The following is a 19,415-nucleotide window of genomic DNA, read 5'->3' as shown; positions in this document are numbered from 1 at the left end:
CCTTCCTCCAGAAGAGCCACACTTTCCCTTGAGTTTGTTTCTGTCTGCTTTATTTCTTGTAGTTCCCTTTTCCTGTGAGCAACCCTTCTAAAAATTATTTTTTAAATAGTTCTTTATGTCACTGTCTACCTCTTGCATTGAGGAAGGAAGGGAAAAAAGAAAGAATTAAAAAAAACTGTATGAATGTAAAAGTCTGTCAAGGTCTGGACTAAAAGCAAGAATATCATGAATACAGACTCTGAAACTAGAGGTAATGATGCTTGGGCAAGAAGTCAGGTACATAAACCTTCATGGGGTTATCCTTGAAACTCTGTAAGCAGGTTTCACTCTGGGTTTAGTTCCTGCATGCAAGCTTTTGCAAGTAATTCAAAAACACCACTGAGTAGTTCAGAGCCAGACAACGCTTTACAGAAAGATAAATATAAAACAAGACATGAAATCTATCCAAATCTGGGTAGGTAGCTTAAATATCAAGCTTAGAAAGTTCAAGAATATTCCTGTGAGAAAGGAAAGGAGTCTAAATTACTTTCTCTGAGAGCAAGAACAAATCTCAACATGTTGCTGTCCAACATGATTTTACCCCAGGATGTGACTACAGATCTGAAGCTCAGATACCTTCAGTAGTATCACTGTGTTGATATTTGATATTCCATATAGCAACTGAAATTCATGGAATGTGAGCCCTCCTGTGTATACGTGAAAAGTTTAGTGTAACTTTAACATAAAAATAAGGAAAGGCAAATATGAAATTTATTTTTTAAAAATTAAAGAATTTTTTACAATTTGGTTTTATTTTATCCTAAGAGAAAACCAATCTTGCTGCCTATGGTATACATTATATCAAAAAGTACTGTACCACAGAACTGAATAAAAAACTAAATAATATTATTTTAATTTCAAAAGGAACCTCCAAACTCCTAATGGCAAAAGTAACAAATTCAATGGGAAATTTTGAGAACAAGGTGATCTGAGGTAGGAATTTTCAAGAAATGGCTCTGAGGAATGCACTGAGAATATGAAAGAAAGCAAATAACACAACAGACCAAAAATGTACCTGCTGTTGCAATTGAGAACAAAACTCCGTGTACTCCCCCAGAAACTTTGTGAGCTTCCTGCTCTGTGAGGGGAGATTACTGAATCTCAGCAGACACTGACCCCTGCACATAGAAACCTCCAGCAAGAGTGAGGAGACTGGAAGGGCTGATCACAGTTCCAGAAGGGATTTGCTATAAACTGTTAATCTCAGACATCAGCATCTAGAGCACCAAGAAGCACTCAGTGTCTCTACTGCATCCTGTGTGTACACATGTGAGTGTGGGTATGAGAGAGAGAGACAAAGAGAAAAGAAAGTAGTGTGCCGTGTTTACATATGTTTATTTGGTGGACTGAGGCATTTTTTATGGTTTACCAGTCCCTATTTGAAAAATAGTTTTGCTTTTCCCCTCCCTCTTTATGCCCACTTTTGCAACACAATATATTCAATCCAAACCTCAAGGGATTAAAATCTAAACAGCTTCCTTACGGTAATGGTGTTTTCACTCTCACAGATTTGTCCCACAGGGACATTCACAGCCGCCCTTTATAAAATACTAGCTATAACTGGAGCAGAGACGAGTGTTTTTACAGATTTGTATAATCCTTTTCATCAGGATTATTAAAATTTGCCAAACTCAGCCTCATATTTTATAGCTTGTGTAGGCTTTAGCTGGAAATATCAAGCAAATTCCATGAAGAGTCAAAACTGTCTCACACCGAGCTGACAAGTTCATGAGAAACCTAAATGTTATACAGAGAAAATAGTCCAAATTCCTCTCGTGATATGCAGAATGAACAAACTAGAATTAGGCAAAAATCATTCCCACTTATGAAAAATTGAAAATGCCCAATGTATACATGATTAAATTCATATAATTTAATCAAAATATTTTGTGTTTATAACCTAACACTCTAAGATTCGATATCATTGAGTTTAGTTGTTTTTGTCTCCAATGTTTATACATGGAATTGACTTAAAATTAATTCATTAAAATAATATTTCCATCATCCCTGTCAATGTGATTATAGACAGAAGATTTGCCTATAGATTACTGTGAGGGTTGAATAATATTACCCAGTAGAATTCCTAGTAGCCCAAACACTACTTTTCCCCCACAGGTCATGAGAGCTGAAAGTAACAAGCATTTGCAGTGGTTCTCAACCTTTCTAATGGTGACATATTTTAATAAAATTCTTATCCTCAATCATAAAATTATTTTCTATGCTAAATTATAACTGTGATTTTGATACTCTTAAGAATTGTAATGTAGGGCTGGAGAGATGGCTCAGCAGTTAAGAGCACTGGTTGCTCTTCCAGAGGTCCTGAGTTCAATTTCCAGCAACCACATGGTGGCTCACAACCCTCTGTAATGGGATCCAATGCCCTCTTCTGCTGTGTCTGAAGACAGTGACAGTGTACTCATATAAATAAAAAAAAAACTAATACATAAAAAAAAAGAATTGTAATGTAAACATCTGATATCCAGGATATCTGATGTGCTACCCTTAGGAAAGGAGATGTTCAAACCCCCTATAAAGGTCAAGACCCATAGGTTGAGAAACAATAAGCTGTAATGGTGTTCAAGTTGTAATGATCTTTATAATTTGATCATGATTTGACTTGCTTTTAAATTGGTGTTTAGAAAATAAAGAAAAAGCATAGCCTGTCGCTTGTTTCGGACCCGCAGAAAAGAGCAACGACATAGCATTCTTCTCAAAGCAGTTTATTCAGGAACCTTACAGCATGCAAGCAGGAATCTTTCCTTTCTTTTTTCTCCTCCTCAGCCCCCAGCACACTCCCTTACATCCTCCCTCAACTCCGCCTCCTCAGTCCAGACTGTGTAATCTCAGTTCATAGGTCCACGTCACATGGCCTGATCTTGCGTCATGGTGCGCCTGCGCAGCTCTCACAATGGACGTGGCTAGTCTCAGGTGTGTGAGGAAGTCAGGTGCTAGTCATGAGACTTAGCTGTAGTCCCGGAGCATCTTGGGACTGCCGCCACACCCCCTCCGCACAATAGCCTGTATTTTGTGAGGAGATTTAATTTTAGGAAAAGCAACATCTGTAATTCTAGAGAGTTCTAAAGAGAGACTCAAGGAGGAGTCATGGTATTCAGGGAGCTGAAGAAGTTACCTCAGTGTTAAATAGAAATAGAGCAGGCCGGTCTTCAGAGAGACAGTTATAACTAGGTATTGATCCTTTTCTGACATGCCAATATAATATTGGGGGTCAGTGCTTACCAACTTAGTTTACTTTTGCTGGCATTTAAGTTCTACACGAGCTAGGAACTCACCTGTCTTCCTGCATTCTGAGAATATAAGGGATTTCCTGAGTTATACAAGATTGGTAGAATACAATAATATATGTAGTATAATCAAAGCATGAAATACAAGGGAAGGTAGCATGGAAAAGCAAATTTGAAGATTTTGTAATTAGACTCAATTGATACAATGAAATATTTGTTGTTTTTTTTTAATAAAAATAACCTTACATGTTACTATATTTTATGAACTCCTGGGATTCACCGGGAACATTATTTAATAGGTCCAGATCATTTGTGAGTCAAGAGATTCGCTTATTTTACAAGCTGTGGCAAAATGCAATAGTGATGCCGCTGAAGTTGTGGAAGCACATGCGGCGACCAGTATTCAAAAGGAATAACCAAAGGATAAGGTCTAAATACGGAAATTGAAAAAATCCAAAGTGGATATATCAGCAGTCAAGCCTCCGATGCACCAAATGCTACATAGACCAGTAGTTCTCACCTACGGAAATCCCTGTCTCGGAAGCTCATTTCTAACTAGTTCAAGACAGCCTTAATTCTCATGGTCACAGGCATGTACAACTAAGGGATGATTCTAAGCATCCTGTAATGTGTGACCAAGATCCATACAAGAATCATCTGGCCCAAAGTGTGGCCAAGTGTGGAAATTAGACATCCCTTATGAAAACAAATTGGAATAAGTTCTTATAAACATCATAATTATCATCATAAGTGGGAATCTGTTGAAAGATTAACAAGGTCCAGAATTTTTCACAATAACTAACTCATTTAATTAATATTTCATTTAATTCAGAATAACATGTGCATTAAGTATTATTATCTCTCTCTCTCTCTCTCTCTATATATATATATATATATATATATATATATATATATATATATATATAGTTAACATGGTGTCCCAAAATCCACAGCGCCTCTTCTGCTTTACCTGTCTAAAGTAGAAACTGCATTCTAGGGAAAAAAACAGATATTTCTTACTGATGGTGTACTAGATTATAAAAATGAACTTACGTTCACAAAATATTGTCTTTCAACCATAAGGTTGAAGGGAGGAAGGAAAGCAAGAGAATTGAAGAAAAGAAGGAAATGAGAGAGAGCAAGAGAGAGAGAGATACAAAGGAGATACTTTCTGTTTTTGTTAGAACACATTATTTATTTATAGTACAAATTTGCATGCATAGATATCCTCTATTTTTATTTTGACTTTTTGAAACTCCATATCAGGTACCCCATGACCTCTCTAAGTCTTCAAATGTCTCTCTCTCTCTCTCTCTCTCTCTCTCTCTCTCTCTCTCTCTCTCTCTCCTCTCTCTCCTTAATCTTGTCTCTGTCAACTGTGCTATAATTTTAAAATTATATTTAAAAATATAAACCTTAACTTACCTTATTTCTTAATCTTTGCAATAAATATGCATAACATCATACAGCTTGGTAGATACTACCTTTGGGGGGAAAACAGCAAGAATGAGCAAATAGGCATGGAGCATGTTGGAATAATAATGAATTTGTGTTTATTTTTATGCCATACATAAAACAAATTTAGTGCAATTTAATTTGCTCTTTGTTATTTTGTTACACAATGGCTGATAATTAAATGTCAGAAAACAGGTGAGAAATTTAAGTTAGGAAGGCCATTACTGCTGCTGAGATCCTCACAGCCTATTGAATAGGGAAGAAAACAATATTATATAGCAGAAGGAAAGTCACAAAGTTAGAGAGTGTAGAAGGAGACCTAAATGAGAAAACACAAGAACAGGGACTGTTAAATCTTCCTCTTGCCTGAAGTCATAGGTATCTTGGGTAATGTTACCATGGTGGCCTAGAGATGAGCATCAGAGATAGTGCCCAATCCTTTGTTGTTGTTGTTGATGATGTTGTTGTTGTTGTTGTTGTTGTTGTTGACATAGCCTGCTAGACTGTCATGCATTTTTGTTGAATCACTTAAACATTATTCAGGACTAACTGGAAAACATTTACATCTACAAGCCTTTCTCTTTTTCTATTTTTTATTGGATATTTTATGTATTTACACTTCAAATGTTACCCCCTTTCCCAGTTCCCCCCTCTCCCATACTTCCTATCCCTGTTTCTAGGAGGATGCTCCCCCTCCCACTCACCACTCCCACCTCACTGCCTTGGCCTTCCCCTACACTGGGGAATCGACCCATCATAGGACCAAGGTTTTCTTCTCCTAATGATGCCAGACAATGTTATCCTCTGCTACATATGCAGCTGGAGCCATGGGTCCTTCCATGTGCACTCTTTGGTTGGTGGTTTAGTCCCTCGAAGCTCTGGGTGTTCTGGTTGGTTGATGTTGTTCTTCCAGTGGGGTTGCAAACCGCTTCAGCTCCTTCATTCCTTTCTCTAACTCCTCCATTTGGGTCCCTGTACTCAGTCTGATGGTTAGCTACAATCATCCTCATCTGTATCACTAAGGCTCTAGTAGAGCCTCTCGGGAAACATCGATATCTGGCTCCTGTCAGCAAGCATCAGCAATAGTGCCTGGGTTTGGTGTCTGCATTTGGGATGGATCCCCAGGTAGGACAGTCTCTGAATGGCCTTTCCTTCAGTCTCTGTTCCAATCTTTGTCCCTGTATTTTCTTTAACAGTGACATGCTGCCACCTTCTTCAATAAAATCATCACTCTAAAATTAAAAAATCTCCTAAACTTTTCAATGCTTTCATCCAGCAAATGGTAACCACTATTTGGCTGTCTGTATTTACAAGTCTGATGATCTTACTATTTCACTAACGTGTGAGATGATACAATACCTAACTTTCTGTGATTGACTTACTGTATTTTTATTTAAAGTAATGGCTTTCAGGTGCATCTCCACTGTTGAAATGACAATATTTCCTCTTCTGGATTAATAAATATTATTCCCTCATTTATATTTATTTCAATTAATATATGAATATATAATTATACTATATATTTACGTGAATAATATTTGGCTATATATAAATATATATACAAGACATATATGCATGCATACATACCATATGGTTTTTACTTTTTCATAATGAGCATTAAAACTACTTCAATAATGGCTCACAATAAATGTAAAAATAAACAGAATTTAATTTTCTTTTAAACATATACTCATACTGGAGTTACTGGATGACATGGAATAATTAGTTTTTGAAGGACCTCTATTCTGCTTTATAAATAACAATGCTCAGAGGAAGATTTTTAAAACCAGTGGGAAAACTCACTTAATATTGAATAATAAATACTATCAGAATGATCTGCATGGTCATTAATAACTTAAGAAAAGAAATGAAGAAATAAAACATCGATGTCAAATACAAGTTATGCATATCAGGATTGAAAACATGAACAATGAGATATGACAAAAACAGAAAGAAATTTGAAGACTAATTTGTTTGCCAAGATGACAGAAGGAAAGGTAAGAAGTCACATGAAGGAAAAACCAAGTAAAAAGTACTGAAACACAAATCAATGTACAAGTCTATGCAAAATACGAATATAAGAGTTCCAGTCGGAGAGTGGTCACACATGCCTCTACCACTTAGAAGGCAGAGGCAGCTCAAACTCTGAGTTCAAGGCCAACATGCTCTATAGAGTGAGTTCCAGGATAGCCACAGCTGTTACACAGAGAAACAATGTTTTGGAAAAACAAAATAAAACAAAACAAACAACAGCAACAACAACCAACAAAAAAAAAAGACAAAGAGAGAGGGGGTGGGGGAAAAAGGAAGAAAGAAACAGAGAGAGAGAGAGAGAGAGAGAGAGAGAGAGAGAGAGAGAGAGAGAGTTAGTTCCACAAAAAGAAACTGAAACATACAAGGAAGTTTTCCAACACATACTACACATTGGTAAAGACATTTAAAAAATGTAACCAAAAGACCCAATACATTTTTAAAGGTTAAAAACTTGTTTGAAATAATTCGTTGAATGGTAACAATTTCATGTCCAGAAAAACTGTCATTCACTAAATAAACTTAAAACTATATAAATATTCCAAGATATCATCTATCATCTAGCTGGATAGTACTTAGACCCAGGTCTTCATGAGGAGTCTCTGCAGAGACATCTGATTTTTAGGAAATGATATTTGATTAATACATTCAAAGTAATTGATAAAATTAAATCAATGTGAATGATAATTATGCAGAAATTAATATCTGTAACAATATATTAAGAATCTGACATTGTTTTCCAGCTCAAATTGAGTGAGAACACCCCTTTAGAAGACAAAGACAATAAATGAAACCAGGAAATTGGCAAGGAACGCTGAGATTGATCCTCAAGTTTTTGTTTGTTTGTTTGTTTTGTTTTTGTTTTTATTGGATATTCTTAATTTACATTTCAAATGTTATTCCCTTTCCCAGTTTCCCATCCATACACCCCCATCCCATCCCCCTTCTTCTATGAGCGTGCCCTACCAACCAACCACCCCTTCTCATCTCCCCATCCTGACATTCCCCTAAACTGGGGGTTCCAGCCGTGGCAGGACCAAGGGCTTCTCTTCCCATTGGTGCCCACCAAGGCCATCCTCTGCTACATATGCAGCTGGAGCCATGGGTCTGTCCATGTATACTCAAGTAGTGGTCTCCCATGTGCTCTCAAGATTGTCTGCACTTCTGAGAGTCCAGCTCTCTCCCCCACAGGATTTGGGTACAGAGAGCAGTGGGACTGGGTCAGCTCCAGGCATAGGCCAAAACCGGAAGGGTCCTGTCCCAGACTGCTCCTGCCTTTGTGAGTCCTGAGGGCTCCAGGCAGGTCCCTCAGAGCAGAAATGGTGGTCTTATCTCTGCTCTCAAGTGTGCCAGCGCTCCTGACGACTGGCTTTCAACTCTGAGCGCAGGCAGAGACCAGAAGGATCCTCTCCCTGACTATTCCAAGGTTCCTGTGTCCAGAAGTCTTCAGGTGGGTTCCTCTTGGGCCAGGAATGTGAGCAGAAGGGGCAGTCTTCCCCTGAGCTCTCAGGATTGTCTGCACTTTTGAGAATCCAGCTCTCTCCCCCATGGGATTCGGGAACCTATCTTGAAGTTTTATAACCTATATTTCTATTTCGACATTTAAGGAACCATCCGCTTGTCAGATTTCCATGACTACATTTAACTACGCAGTACAGGTTATAAATAGGAAAGGTCAATTTTACCTTTGAGCCCTGTTCCTTAGACTCTCAGAAATAGAATTTTCTAGAAGAATCTGTTATTGCTTACATTTTTCCACTTCTAGCCTCGGGTACATCCACTTGCCTAATGCACATATAGAAGAGGCATTGTTACCCTTCTCCATTCCCTTGATACTAGAGAAGTTATTTTGAGCTCAAAGGAACCAGGCTAAAGACAGGGTTTTAGAAAGAGAATTACGGTTTGCTGATTTTCTTAATTTAGAACCCAAAGAAAAGCTAAAGCTTTCTACCCCACATAAGAATCCATCTACGTTATTTTGGGTTACAAACTTGTACAATAAAGAGAGTTGTTTGATTATTGTTTCCATTCTTTCTATGTCCAGGTAAGAGTAAGAATCTTCCTCCAGGGGCTATAAGCTTTAATTATGAGAAAACCTATTACAATTTGGGGGAAATCATTTGAAAAGAGCAACCAAGTAAATCAATTATAAGCCTTTAGTAGTTGCCCTAGTCTGTTATCTTCAGAAGGATATTGTCTACTTAATTATTAAAAATAAGCATAAAACCAATGGATCCCATGATATCCATTCAATTCAAATCCTAAAATTATTCAAAGAGAGGCTGGAACTAGCTCTCAGGTAAGGATGATATAAATACCATAGGGAAAGTAGAGATGAGCAATGTTTTACTTCCCATAAGTATATTAAACCAGTATTTCAAAGTTACAGTACTGCCTGTAAAGCTAATCCAATATTTAATAGTGTTATTTAATGACTTAGTAATGTACTCATCTTAAATGTAAAGCTGTACTAAAAGGTTATCCTTTGCCAATATTTTATAAGCTCTTACTAGAGTTGTATCTGAGGATGAAAAGGATCAGCTAGCCCTGACTTTTCACTGAAGCATTCAACATGGCTTCGAGCTGTAAGTGGTAATGTTATAAATTTACAAGTGAGATGCATAGGCAACTAGAAACTAATTGTAGATATTATCAAAGTTGAAGAATTCATCCTGCATGTTAATTTACAGAATCGATTCCCTCCTCTTTCTGCACTTTAATATACGGTACTTCTGTTATATGTCATTAGAGTGAAGGACTAGGAGATGAACTAAATTGGAAAATATGATCGCAGTTTCTTGTGTTCTGCCGAGGACCTGCAAGAAGCAAAAGCAATTATGCATCTAAAATGATTAACACAGATGCTACAAACTTCAGGTGTGATGGAACCCTGGAACAAGTTCCTGGTACTTCACTCCAGACATAATTAGACTGGTTGAGCTCTGGATCATCATTTGATAAATGTTTCATTCTTCCACACTACAGCACTGTCTTGCCCCAGGAGGCTTTGTCTTTGGTCTTACCTTACTTACTGCCTGATAAGTGTATATATGTCCTAATTCTTCTGGCGGTAACATTTTCAGCAGTATGTAAAAATATGGTGAAATAATTCAGTTTTAAAATCTTCCTGAGAATGGCAGGGGGAAATCAATGACGAGTCTCCAGAGGTTAATGATATTTCTAAATGGCAAATATTTTCCTTATTATTGCAAAATACATTAGCATCAAATGACCAAGCCAGCTCGGTCAGTCAACAGGGTCTCCAGGGAGGGAGTGAGAACTGAAAAGAAAAAGACAATTAGGCATAACATGACTCCAGCCAGTGCTGAGGCTGAGGCCACATATTTCTCGCCAGCCTGCTTTTATATCTTTCTATAGTATATGCAAAAACCATGATCAGTTCTTAGATCAACAACAACATAATGAAGACAAGTAGTAAACAAGGAGATCATACAAGATAGTAATCAAACGAAGTAGGAAACAAAGAGATCACATAGGGTAGCAATCAAGCAAAATAGAAAGTAAAGAGATCACACAAGGTAGTAATAAAGCACAGCAGTAAAAAAAAACCCATGGTCACTATGTCTAATATTCTTATCTGAGCCTGCTCCCTTGTCCGAACCCAGTGACAAATGCCAAATTTCTAGAAGTGGCACCAAAAGCTCTCCACAATGAAAGGCAGTCACTAAACTAAGATGCATGAAACATTAAATCAACTTTTCATCACGCTGTACACACTTTCCCAAAGACAAAATATTTTATCAAGTTTGAAGAAATAGCTCAGACCATTTTTCCATTAGACAGTGAAATAATTTTTTTAATTTTTTAATTTTAATTAACATAAAACATTAATCCTCAGACTATTATGCCGATACTAAGAAATAACTTCAGTTTTCCCACTCAGCACATATCAAAATAATCTTCATTTATCAGAAGCTAATCTATGTTTAAGTGAGGAAATTTTCCTTGATTCAGATAACTAGTAGTTATTTCTATTCCACTATTGAATACTCGTCAATGAAAGATAAAATATTACACCATTTCATCATCTGTTTCTATAAAGTATAGTTTGTAGAATACTGCTTAGCAACAGGCGTTATTACCTTATTTGATAGCTCCTACTTAGCTGAGAGATTATATTTATTTAATAGACTTATTAATATGGGACAAATCATTGCTCTTAATATAAAGCTTCTTACATTGTAACTTTGAAATCACCATCATTCCATCTTAAGAAACAAACAAAAACCAAACCATACAACAGAACAACAAAAACAAAAACAAAATAAAAAACCAGGGAACTTCCAGAAGCTCCTTTCCATGCACTTCTCCATGGGACAAGGAGCATGTCCCCCACACCCCCACACCCACATACTTAACAGTGAGAGACACTCATATTCCCATGGGTGACTTCTGGGAAACAGTCCATCCGAAACTTTTGAAAACTCTTTTATAGTTCTCTAAACCACTTAGCAGAACCTAAAGTTAAGAATTTGTGAGCAAGGCTGTTACATAGAAGTTTAGGGGTTAATTCTGGCACCCAAGAACCTTTTATATAGATGGCTGACATTGTAACATTTAACACCATTAATTCCTTAGCTATAAATAGTTGAGAGTGATCAGTGTTTATAACTTGGAAATTAACAAAAAAGATTCTTGTAACACAACAGAACGTTTTTTAAAACGGGGACAATTACTATGTACAAAAGAAAGGGAGGAATGGATCATTGTCTCTGGAGTCTGCATGCTTTCTCTCTTGCACACTGAATAGTAATGCTTCAGTGAAGTCTGGTTAGTTAACAAACACTGTGGGATTGTGTTTTACAGTCCCAAAAGGCTTTGGACACCCAGCACTTTCAAGTACTTAATTAGCTCTCTTTCAAGTGTGCTCACTGGAACATTTCACCCTATTTATCCCTGCCGCTCAATCTCAATATAATCCTGACCACAGTTCCTCTTCCCAGGAATGTAACATTTCATCGCACTTACTGTTATTTCTGCTTGACCTCTCTAGATTTTCTATTTGATGTTCTCCCAATACACAGACTTGACACATAATAAAAGCTCAAATATATTTGTTGAATCAATGAACTAAATAGCAGAGAAACCTAGGTAGACTCAAATACATCTTAAACTAAACTACAAAATTCAAGATTGTTTATAATGTTTCTGTGACTCTTGATCCAACCAGCATGTATTCCATTGGCTGTAGAAAGACCAGAGCTTATAAGTTTCCCTTAGTGCTAATATTCTATAAGTACCTAACCTTTAGCTTGGCTATTGCTCGCCTTGATTTCCCCAAAGGATACCAATCAAATTATAAACCCATGCATGTATCTGTCATCTTAAAAAAAAAACATAACCTACACTAAAGGGAATATAATCACATTTCTGAGAATTCTTTAATGCCTTACTATTATTCATTTGGTTGGAGGAATTTTAAGACTGTAGTCAGTTTAGAAATTGGTTTATTTTTATTTTTAAAAGTTTTATTTTTAATTACTTGTGTACACGTGTGCGTGTGCATATGTGTGTGTGTGTGTGTGTGTGTGTGTGTGTGTGTGTGTGTGTGTACATGTGCATGCATGGGTATGCAAAGGCCTACAGAGGCCAGAAAAGGGCATCAGGTCTCACTGCAGTTCAAGTTATAGGCATGCATGGGCCACCAGAATTGGATGTTTGGAGTGGTACCCTCTTGGAAGAGAGTACAGACTCTTAACCATTGAACTATCTTCCCTTAGTTTTGTTTTTAAACTAGAGTTTAAGGTATCAGACTTTTTCTTTTCAGATCCCATTGACACTGAGAAGTCATTACCTCATATTCCCACAACCCTATTGCATCTCTCAGTAATAAGGGAAAATTATATCTCTACAGTTCCTAAGACTTCTTAGAGCTTTCTTTCAGTGTATATGGGACAAATTGACTTGTTTGCTGAGATTAACAGGGCACGAGACCAATCTCAGCTCGAAGTTCTGGAACTATACACAAAGGACATGAAGAATATAGGAAACGTCACGTAGATCAATGGTGGGAGTGCTCCATGACCTATGGCAGACATGTAAGAAATATTCAGTTTATTTTCAGCTTTTATATACATATACCAAGGCTGTAAAAGAAATGACTTGTAAAGACCCTTAGGGAATGATGTTTTCATGCTGAACTGTTCAGGGAAGTAAGTTCTCCAGCTAGAATATATGTCTCCAGCTCCAGGACATTTAAGAGAGAATTAAAGAGGACCATTTGGAGAGTTCAATGAGCTGGTCTTGCAGCTCCTTAGTAAATAAATGACCCTACTATCCAAAGTATGTGTCATGCCTTCTAAAGATTCAGTGATGTCAACAAGGCTCTTTTAAAGACTGGAGAAGACAAACAGTTCTCAATGACTCTTACGATGCTGCCACAAGTCAGGATCATAGCCAAAGCTGACTTGTTTTAACTGAATCACAATGTACTGTGCTTCTCATAAAGAAAGGAAAAACTATACTTCAAGGGAAGCAAGCATGCTAACTTGAGATGGTATTTAAAAAAACCTGACGAAGAGAGAAAATGGGAAAAATGGTTAGGGATGCCATAGCTGACTACTGGAGATAAAAGAAACTTTAATTTATGTAAGGAGCTATTATTGCAATAAATATTGAGAGTCTTGTATTATTAATAAGCCTAAGGTGGAAGAATATATTTTTAAACATTTTTAAAGATAAAGAAAGAAAATGAATACCTGTTTACAGGATAAAATTTATAAATATTGAATATACAATCATCCCTTCTTCATTTATGACCATTGAGTATTTGATACAGTATTAATCAACACTAATTTACTCCAAAGACAGTAAAAGATGGAGACATATTAAGCAAAATCATATTTTTCTAACCATTCCATATTTCTGCCTAAGATAAATAAACTGCATATAGATGTACCATCAAATGACCATCATTAAATTATAAGGCCTAATCACTGCATAACTTTGAAAGCTATAGTGAGCTGTAGGCATAAATAAGATTCAGTTTCTAGTCGTCAGCTACCCAGCAGAGGCAGTGGAAGAGAAAAGTTATTAGGACATGGGGCAGTGGACCTGCCCAGCATCAATTCTTTGGGGGCGAGCTTAATCTTCTTTGGCAATACATAGCAAACACCAAATATGATTCAGCAGGTAGATATCAGTCCTCTAGTCAGGCAGAGGCCAGGCTTAACCAGCAGCTACAGTCCAGTCCTCTCAGCAAGCAGATAAAAGGCAGCTGTAGTTCAATCTTGAAGAAGCCACCAAGCTCACTCACTGGCCTGAGGCAAGGCAACAGAAGCCACAAGCTTCCACAGGAACTTCGGGAGCAATATTTTGGGAGTTTCTCTCAGTGGTAGGATTAGCACAAGTTGAGCTCAACAACACTATGTAAGGATAACCAATACATACCTGTCTTTTGTGAAGAATGGTGAGGCAGAGCAAACCAAACCAATGTTTAGTGATCGTCTCCCACTGTCTGTGTGCTCATATTTATGCTCCCTCCTCAAGCATGCTTTCACGTGTCTACTTTATCCAAACATCCTTTCACCTGTGTCTGTCTCAGGAAAACAGTCTTTCACGTGTTTGTTTTAGCAAGACATCCCGTGTGCCCCAGAAAAACATCATTTGACATAACTAACTTTCCAAAGAACTAGAAATTTCCACCTCGGTGAGGCTATATGCACAGTGTCCAGGAAATTCTTTACCTACCTTGTATATCTTCCCAAGGTAAAAAAAATGAAAAAAAATCTAGAAGATAACTGACAATGTTGTCTGGAATAAAAATAAATAAACACTGAAATACATAAACTGTTGCCTATTGCCTCTGGATTTTAATTTTCATAATTAAAATTTGTAAATTATCAAGAAGAAATCTTTTTTATTCAAAATACTTTTTTAAACTCTACAGTACAAGTAAATTATAGCCTCCTTGGATCTATTCATTGTTCACTGGTTTTATTCTTTTATGTACCTCCAGTCAACCTAAGTTCTCTCTTTCCTTCATCTGTCTTTTCTTTCTCATATATGAGGGTTTAACTTTTATGAGACATTTTAGAATACTTAACTTTGGCACTTTTCTTATTACTTTAGTCCATATTATAAAATTTTTGCTTGTTTTTCTGCATATAGTGCATTTATATCATGTCTATCCTCCCTCAACTTCTCCCAGATCTTCCCATGCATATCCCTCCCTCTCCCTCTCCCCCACCCCGCACACTCCCCCCTCTCTCTCTGGCTATTTCAGATAAAAGAATAAACAGACAAAAAGAAAGCAAACAAACAAAAAATAAGACAAAAGAAATTAAAAACAAAGAAACAAAATGAAGTAAAACTCTGCCAAAGGTATGAAGTTTTCTCTGGGTTAGCCAACTATACCTGAACATGGGTCTGGGGTCATCCACTTGGTATGGGAACCTTATCATAGTCATATTTCCTCCTCCAGTAGCCTGCAAGTGCCTTTAAACTCATCAGCTAAGAGTGGAACCTCAGAAGAATCTCCTTGGGGGCTGGAGAGATGGTTCAGTGGGTAAGAGCACCCTCTGCTCTTCCAGAGGTCCTGAGTTCAATTCCCAGGAACCACATGGTGGCTCACAGCCATCTGTAATGGGATCCGATGCCCTCTTCTGGTGAGTCAGAAGTCAGCCACACTGTATTATAATATACAATAAATAAATATTTTTAAAAAAAGAAGACGAAGAATCTCTTCACCAAGATGAAATTGTAAATTGGCTTAATTTGTATTTTAATTTCTTTTGTTTTCGACATTATAATACTATTACATTTCATTTCCTATCCTCTCTCCAAACCTTCCCATATACACCCATAAAGTCTTACCAACATGATCGCCTAAACACTAGCTGAACAAAGATAATAACAATGGTCACGCTAACGTGTAACAGGTGAATACCCGAGTCCTCCATCCTGCACAGAGAGTACCAGCGACTAAGCAAAGCTGAGAATACGAAAAATGAACTCAACACCAAATACTCAGCTCTGAAATCTACCTGCGAGAAACATTACACGGACTAAGAAGGTTACATTAAGGAATATATGTGTACATACATATATGCATGTAGCAACAATTAACAGTATCGACAAAAAGAAGTGGCCAAAAATTCAAAAGAGAGCAAGTAGAAGTCTATGAGGGGGGTTGACAAAAGTAAAGGATGATTGATGATAATAAGGTAACTAAAATATAATCTCAAAACATAGAAGATACAGTAAAACACAAATTTAACAAAGCCACCCTGAAATTTCTTACCTATTCACTTGGCAAGTATGTACTATCCTTGAAAACAGACTTTGTTCTCATGCCAATAAAAACATAAAAGCCTTGAATCCTTGGAGAGTGTAAAGCATTTGAAGGAAAGTTTTACATCTTTCAGAGTTAAAATGCCAGGTGCAGCTTGGTTCAGCCACATCGCACCCTAAGACTATATTATGCAGTCACGTTGGTAGAAAGCTCTACTATCCACATTAAAACACATGCAAAAACACAACATGCCTCAGAAAGACACATGCACAATTTGCATGTATATGAGTAACAGCACTCTTTGTTCTGTTACATATTTGTACTCACAAGAACATAACTCCTTTATAAATGAAGGGTTTCTATGTCTATTCACTTTTATGAAGTGAAATTTTAGTTTTGTATTTATGTCTGAATTTTCCATTGGTGCTATAGTTCCCTTGGTAGAATGCGTGCATACAATAAAATCATGCATTCTATTCCAGCAGCACATAAATTGGCCATAGTTGTGTATCCCTCTGACACCAGTACTTAGCAGTGCTGGCAAACCTCAAGATCAGAAGAACTTCAGTAACTTTCCTACACTGGAACCAATCTCAGGGCTTTGCAAAGCTAATCAGTGCTGGACAATCACATAAAAAGAAAGGATCTTGAGGATGACAATTGGCATGAGCATGAGCACAGCTACCAGAATGCTAGGGTAACACCAGGACTTTAGTGTTAAACGAGAAGGAAAATTAAACAAAGAAATATTATATATAGGTTTTATATATATATATGTATATGTATACATATATATGTATATATATATTGTATAAATAACATTTTGCCTGCTTAGAGCAATATTTTGTGAGTGGTGGAGTTGTTAATGCCATTTTGAATCTTTTATGCCTTTTATTGATGGAGATGAGTTATTTTAAGGAGTTTTCTAGATGGTTGCAAAAAATATGAACTGCAGATCTGATAGGAGTGAGATTCGTGTCCTCTAGGGCTAAACTTAAATTGGAAATATGAGAAGCCAATACTTGAATAAACCCACTTTTTTTCTTAATGTATGTGGCATAGGCATGAAAACATGCCCAACTGTACAGGGCAACTGACAAAAATATTACATTCTATCTATGAAATCGAGTTGGAAACATTTGGATGTTTAAGTATAGATTGTAATGTGTTCCATATCAGAAATCATAGAAAAGAGATCAGTTGAGTCCTGCTCTTCTGTCTAATTGTGAGCATTTACCAGCACACCCACTGTTAAACATTCTGAGTAACTATGAACAGACGTTGTGATGAGGTCAGGATGTGACAACAAGAAAACACACTATTTAGAAAACCACCAGTCCTGCCTTTTTTTTTTAAGAACAGCTTTGTTTGATGGTATGTGTTAGAGATTGAGTCATGCGCTTTCAGAAACTTTCTCTATCACACTTCAAAAAGGTGCTTGACAGCAATTATTATACATACATACATACATACATACATACATACATACCATGCATATGATATGTACCCTGTGCCATATGGTATTATACATACCATACATATAATATTTACTCTGTACCAGCTAGTTTTGAGTACATGTCTATGAACTAATTTAATTTTTACATAATTAGAAACATTTTCAGATGTATAAACCAAGACTCAGACAGATGAAGCAGCGTAGTTCAGGGTGTACGTACATTTCTGGTGCACAGGACTGAAGTCTAGAAAGCATGAATTAGAGCCTGAACTCTTAGTCGTCTGAATGTACTGCAAGCCAACACAAGCCCAATAATGCTTTAAGATATTACAGGACTCATAAGAAAAACTTGCCACCAGGAAAAATATATTGAGAACCATAAATATGTTTTAATGTGCACTATGTATATAGTAACAGTTATTGCTTCCAAATATTTTATTTAGTCAAATTACTACATAGACACACAGACTTAGAGAAATACAATTTTTCCTTTGTGAGAGCATCAACTGTATTTTATTAAAATTGATAAAACGTTCCAGGACAATTGAAACTTTGATATATGTGTTTAAATCACCAAAACTAGTCCAAAAATCTTTCTATGGCAACAGGTGAAAGAACTCATCAAATTTCTGTAGATAACTTAAAACTTCAATTCAAATGTCTCAAAAAACAAATCCCATGTAGATGTTTAAACACTACTGTACTGTTCTTTGTGACCTAGTTACAAAGTCTCTATTATATTTCATTTATTGGCTTCACAAGTATTAGAGTGGATATAATATCCCCACCTAAAGGACCCATGTGAAAAAAAAACCCACAATATACGTGAGGATTATTCTATTATTTTATTTATTCTTTTTGTCTCACTTTAGCATTTCCAAATGCCTTCTTATTTTTCTCCTTGCCTTGCAATGATGCTTTAGTAGGATAATTATAATTAGGATAAAAAGAGAGGAACCACTAAAAGATAATAATAACCCTTCCTTTACTAGTCCTACAAGAAATGATGGAAGGCTTTTATTTATAGATAGATCTTTAAAAAAGAAACTACAGCGAAGCACAAATAGGCACTGTACAATAATAATTAAATTGATTGGATAAATATGCAGTTTAGTTAGTTTAATACATATATGCAGGAGTTGTCTTCAGAACACCTGAGGATTTTTCCCTATCTCCAGTGTGACAAAAGGTCTCCAGTAAAATTTAGAAATGCTCTCTGTGTTGTTATTATGGAATCTATCTCAAAGAATGCATTAGAAATTGCTGGTTTTATCTCCACATATAGGAAAAAGGCCTAATAATTTAGACTGGTCTCCTATCAGCTATAAATGATTTCTGCCTCAGATATTCTTTTGCAGTTTGAATTACTCGCATTTTATAAACTAATAAAAAATATTTATGGAATGATCCTTGCTTGCTTTTAGAAATAAAGTCTGAGTGGATGAATAAATTTGCTGAAAGATTTTCCAGTCCTTATCTATCCACTGAGGGTAATTGGTTCTACTATTTTCTAACAAGCAAGTTCCATTTACATCTATTTTGATAATTACCCCCTTTGCCTCCGTAATATAGGAAACCAGTGTTAACACTATGTGACAGAATGCTAATTGTTCCCAAGAGTACGTTGAGGCTTCGCGTTTTCTGAACAACATTAATGCCTCTAATTTTTAAAGTGCATTATTTGTCACACGTATGGAAACTTCTAGAAGCTTTACTGTGATGTACAGCAAAGGTTCTGTCTCTGAAAGGGTAAATAATGCCATGCCTCAGTGTCATTAATGGACATTAGGCTATCATAGGCACCAGATGTAGGAGTAACGGCTACTCACCTGTTTTAATTGTCATCTCCAATGCTTATAGCTGCCACCGGCTAAACCTAGAAGCCTCTGTTCAATCTTTTCTAGGCCTCGAAGGTTTTTACTCTTTGAGACTTGCTGCT

At 36.6% G+C, this 19,415-nt stretch overlaps 1 long non-coding RNA gene across 1 annotated transcript; it reads right to left on the bottom strand.

Annotated features, from left to right (window-relative positions):
* Nucleotides 1-2,743: 2,743 nt before the first annotated feature.
* On the bottom strand, nt 2,744-5,364 carry LOC134479690 (uncharacterized). Its single transcript, XR_010053305.1, has 2 exons — nt 4,707-5,364; nt 2,744-3,057 (listed from the first exon to the last, which is right to left on the bottom strand). It is a non-coding gene; the product is annotated as an uncharacterized LOC134479690 (long non-coding RNA).
* Between the last annotated feature and the right edge of the window lie 14,051 nt (nt 5,365-19,415).

This window comes from Rattus norvegicus, chromosome 7, assembly GCF_036323735.1.
Source record: "Rattus norvegicus strain BN/NHsdMcwi chromosome 7, GRCr8, whole genome shotgun sequence".
NCBI classification, from domain to species: Eukaryota; Metazoa; Chordata; class Mammalia; order Rodentia; family Muridae; genus Rattus; species Rattus norvegicus.
This window is presented reverse-complemented; position numbering and strand designations above follow the sequence as displayed.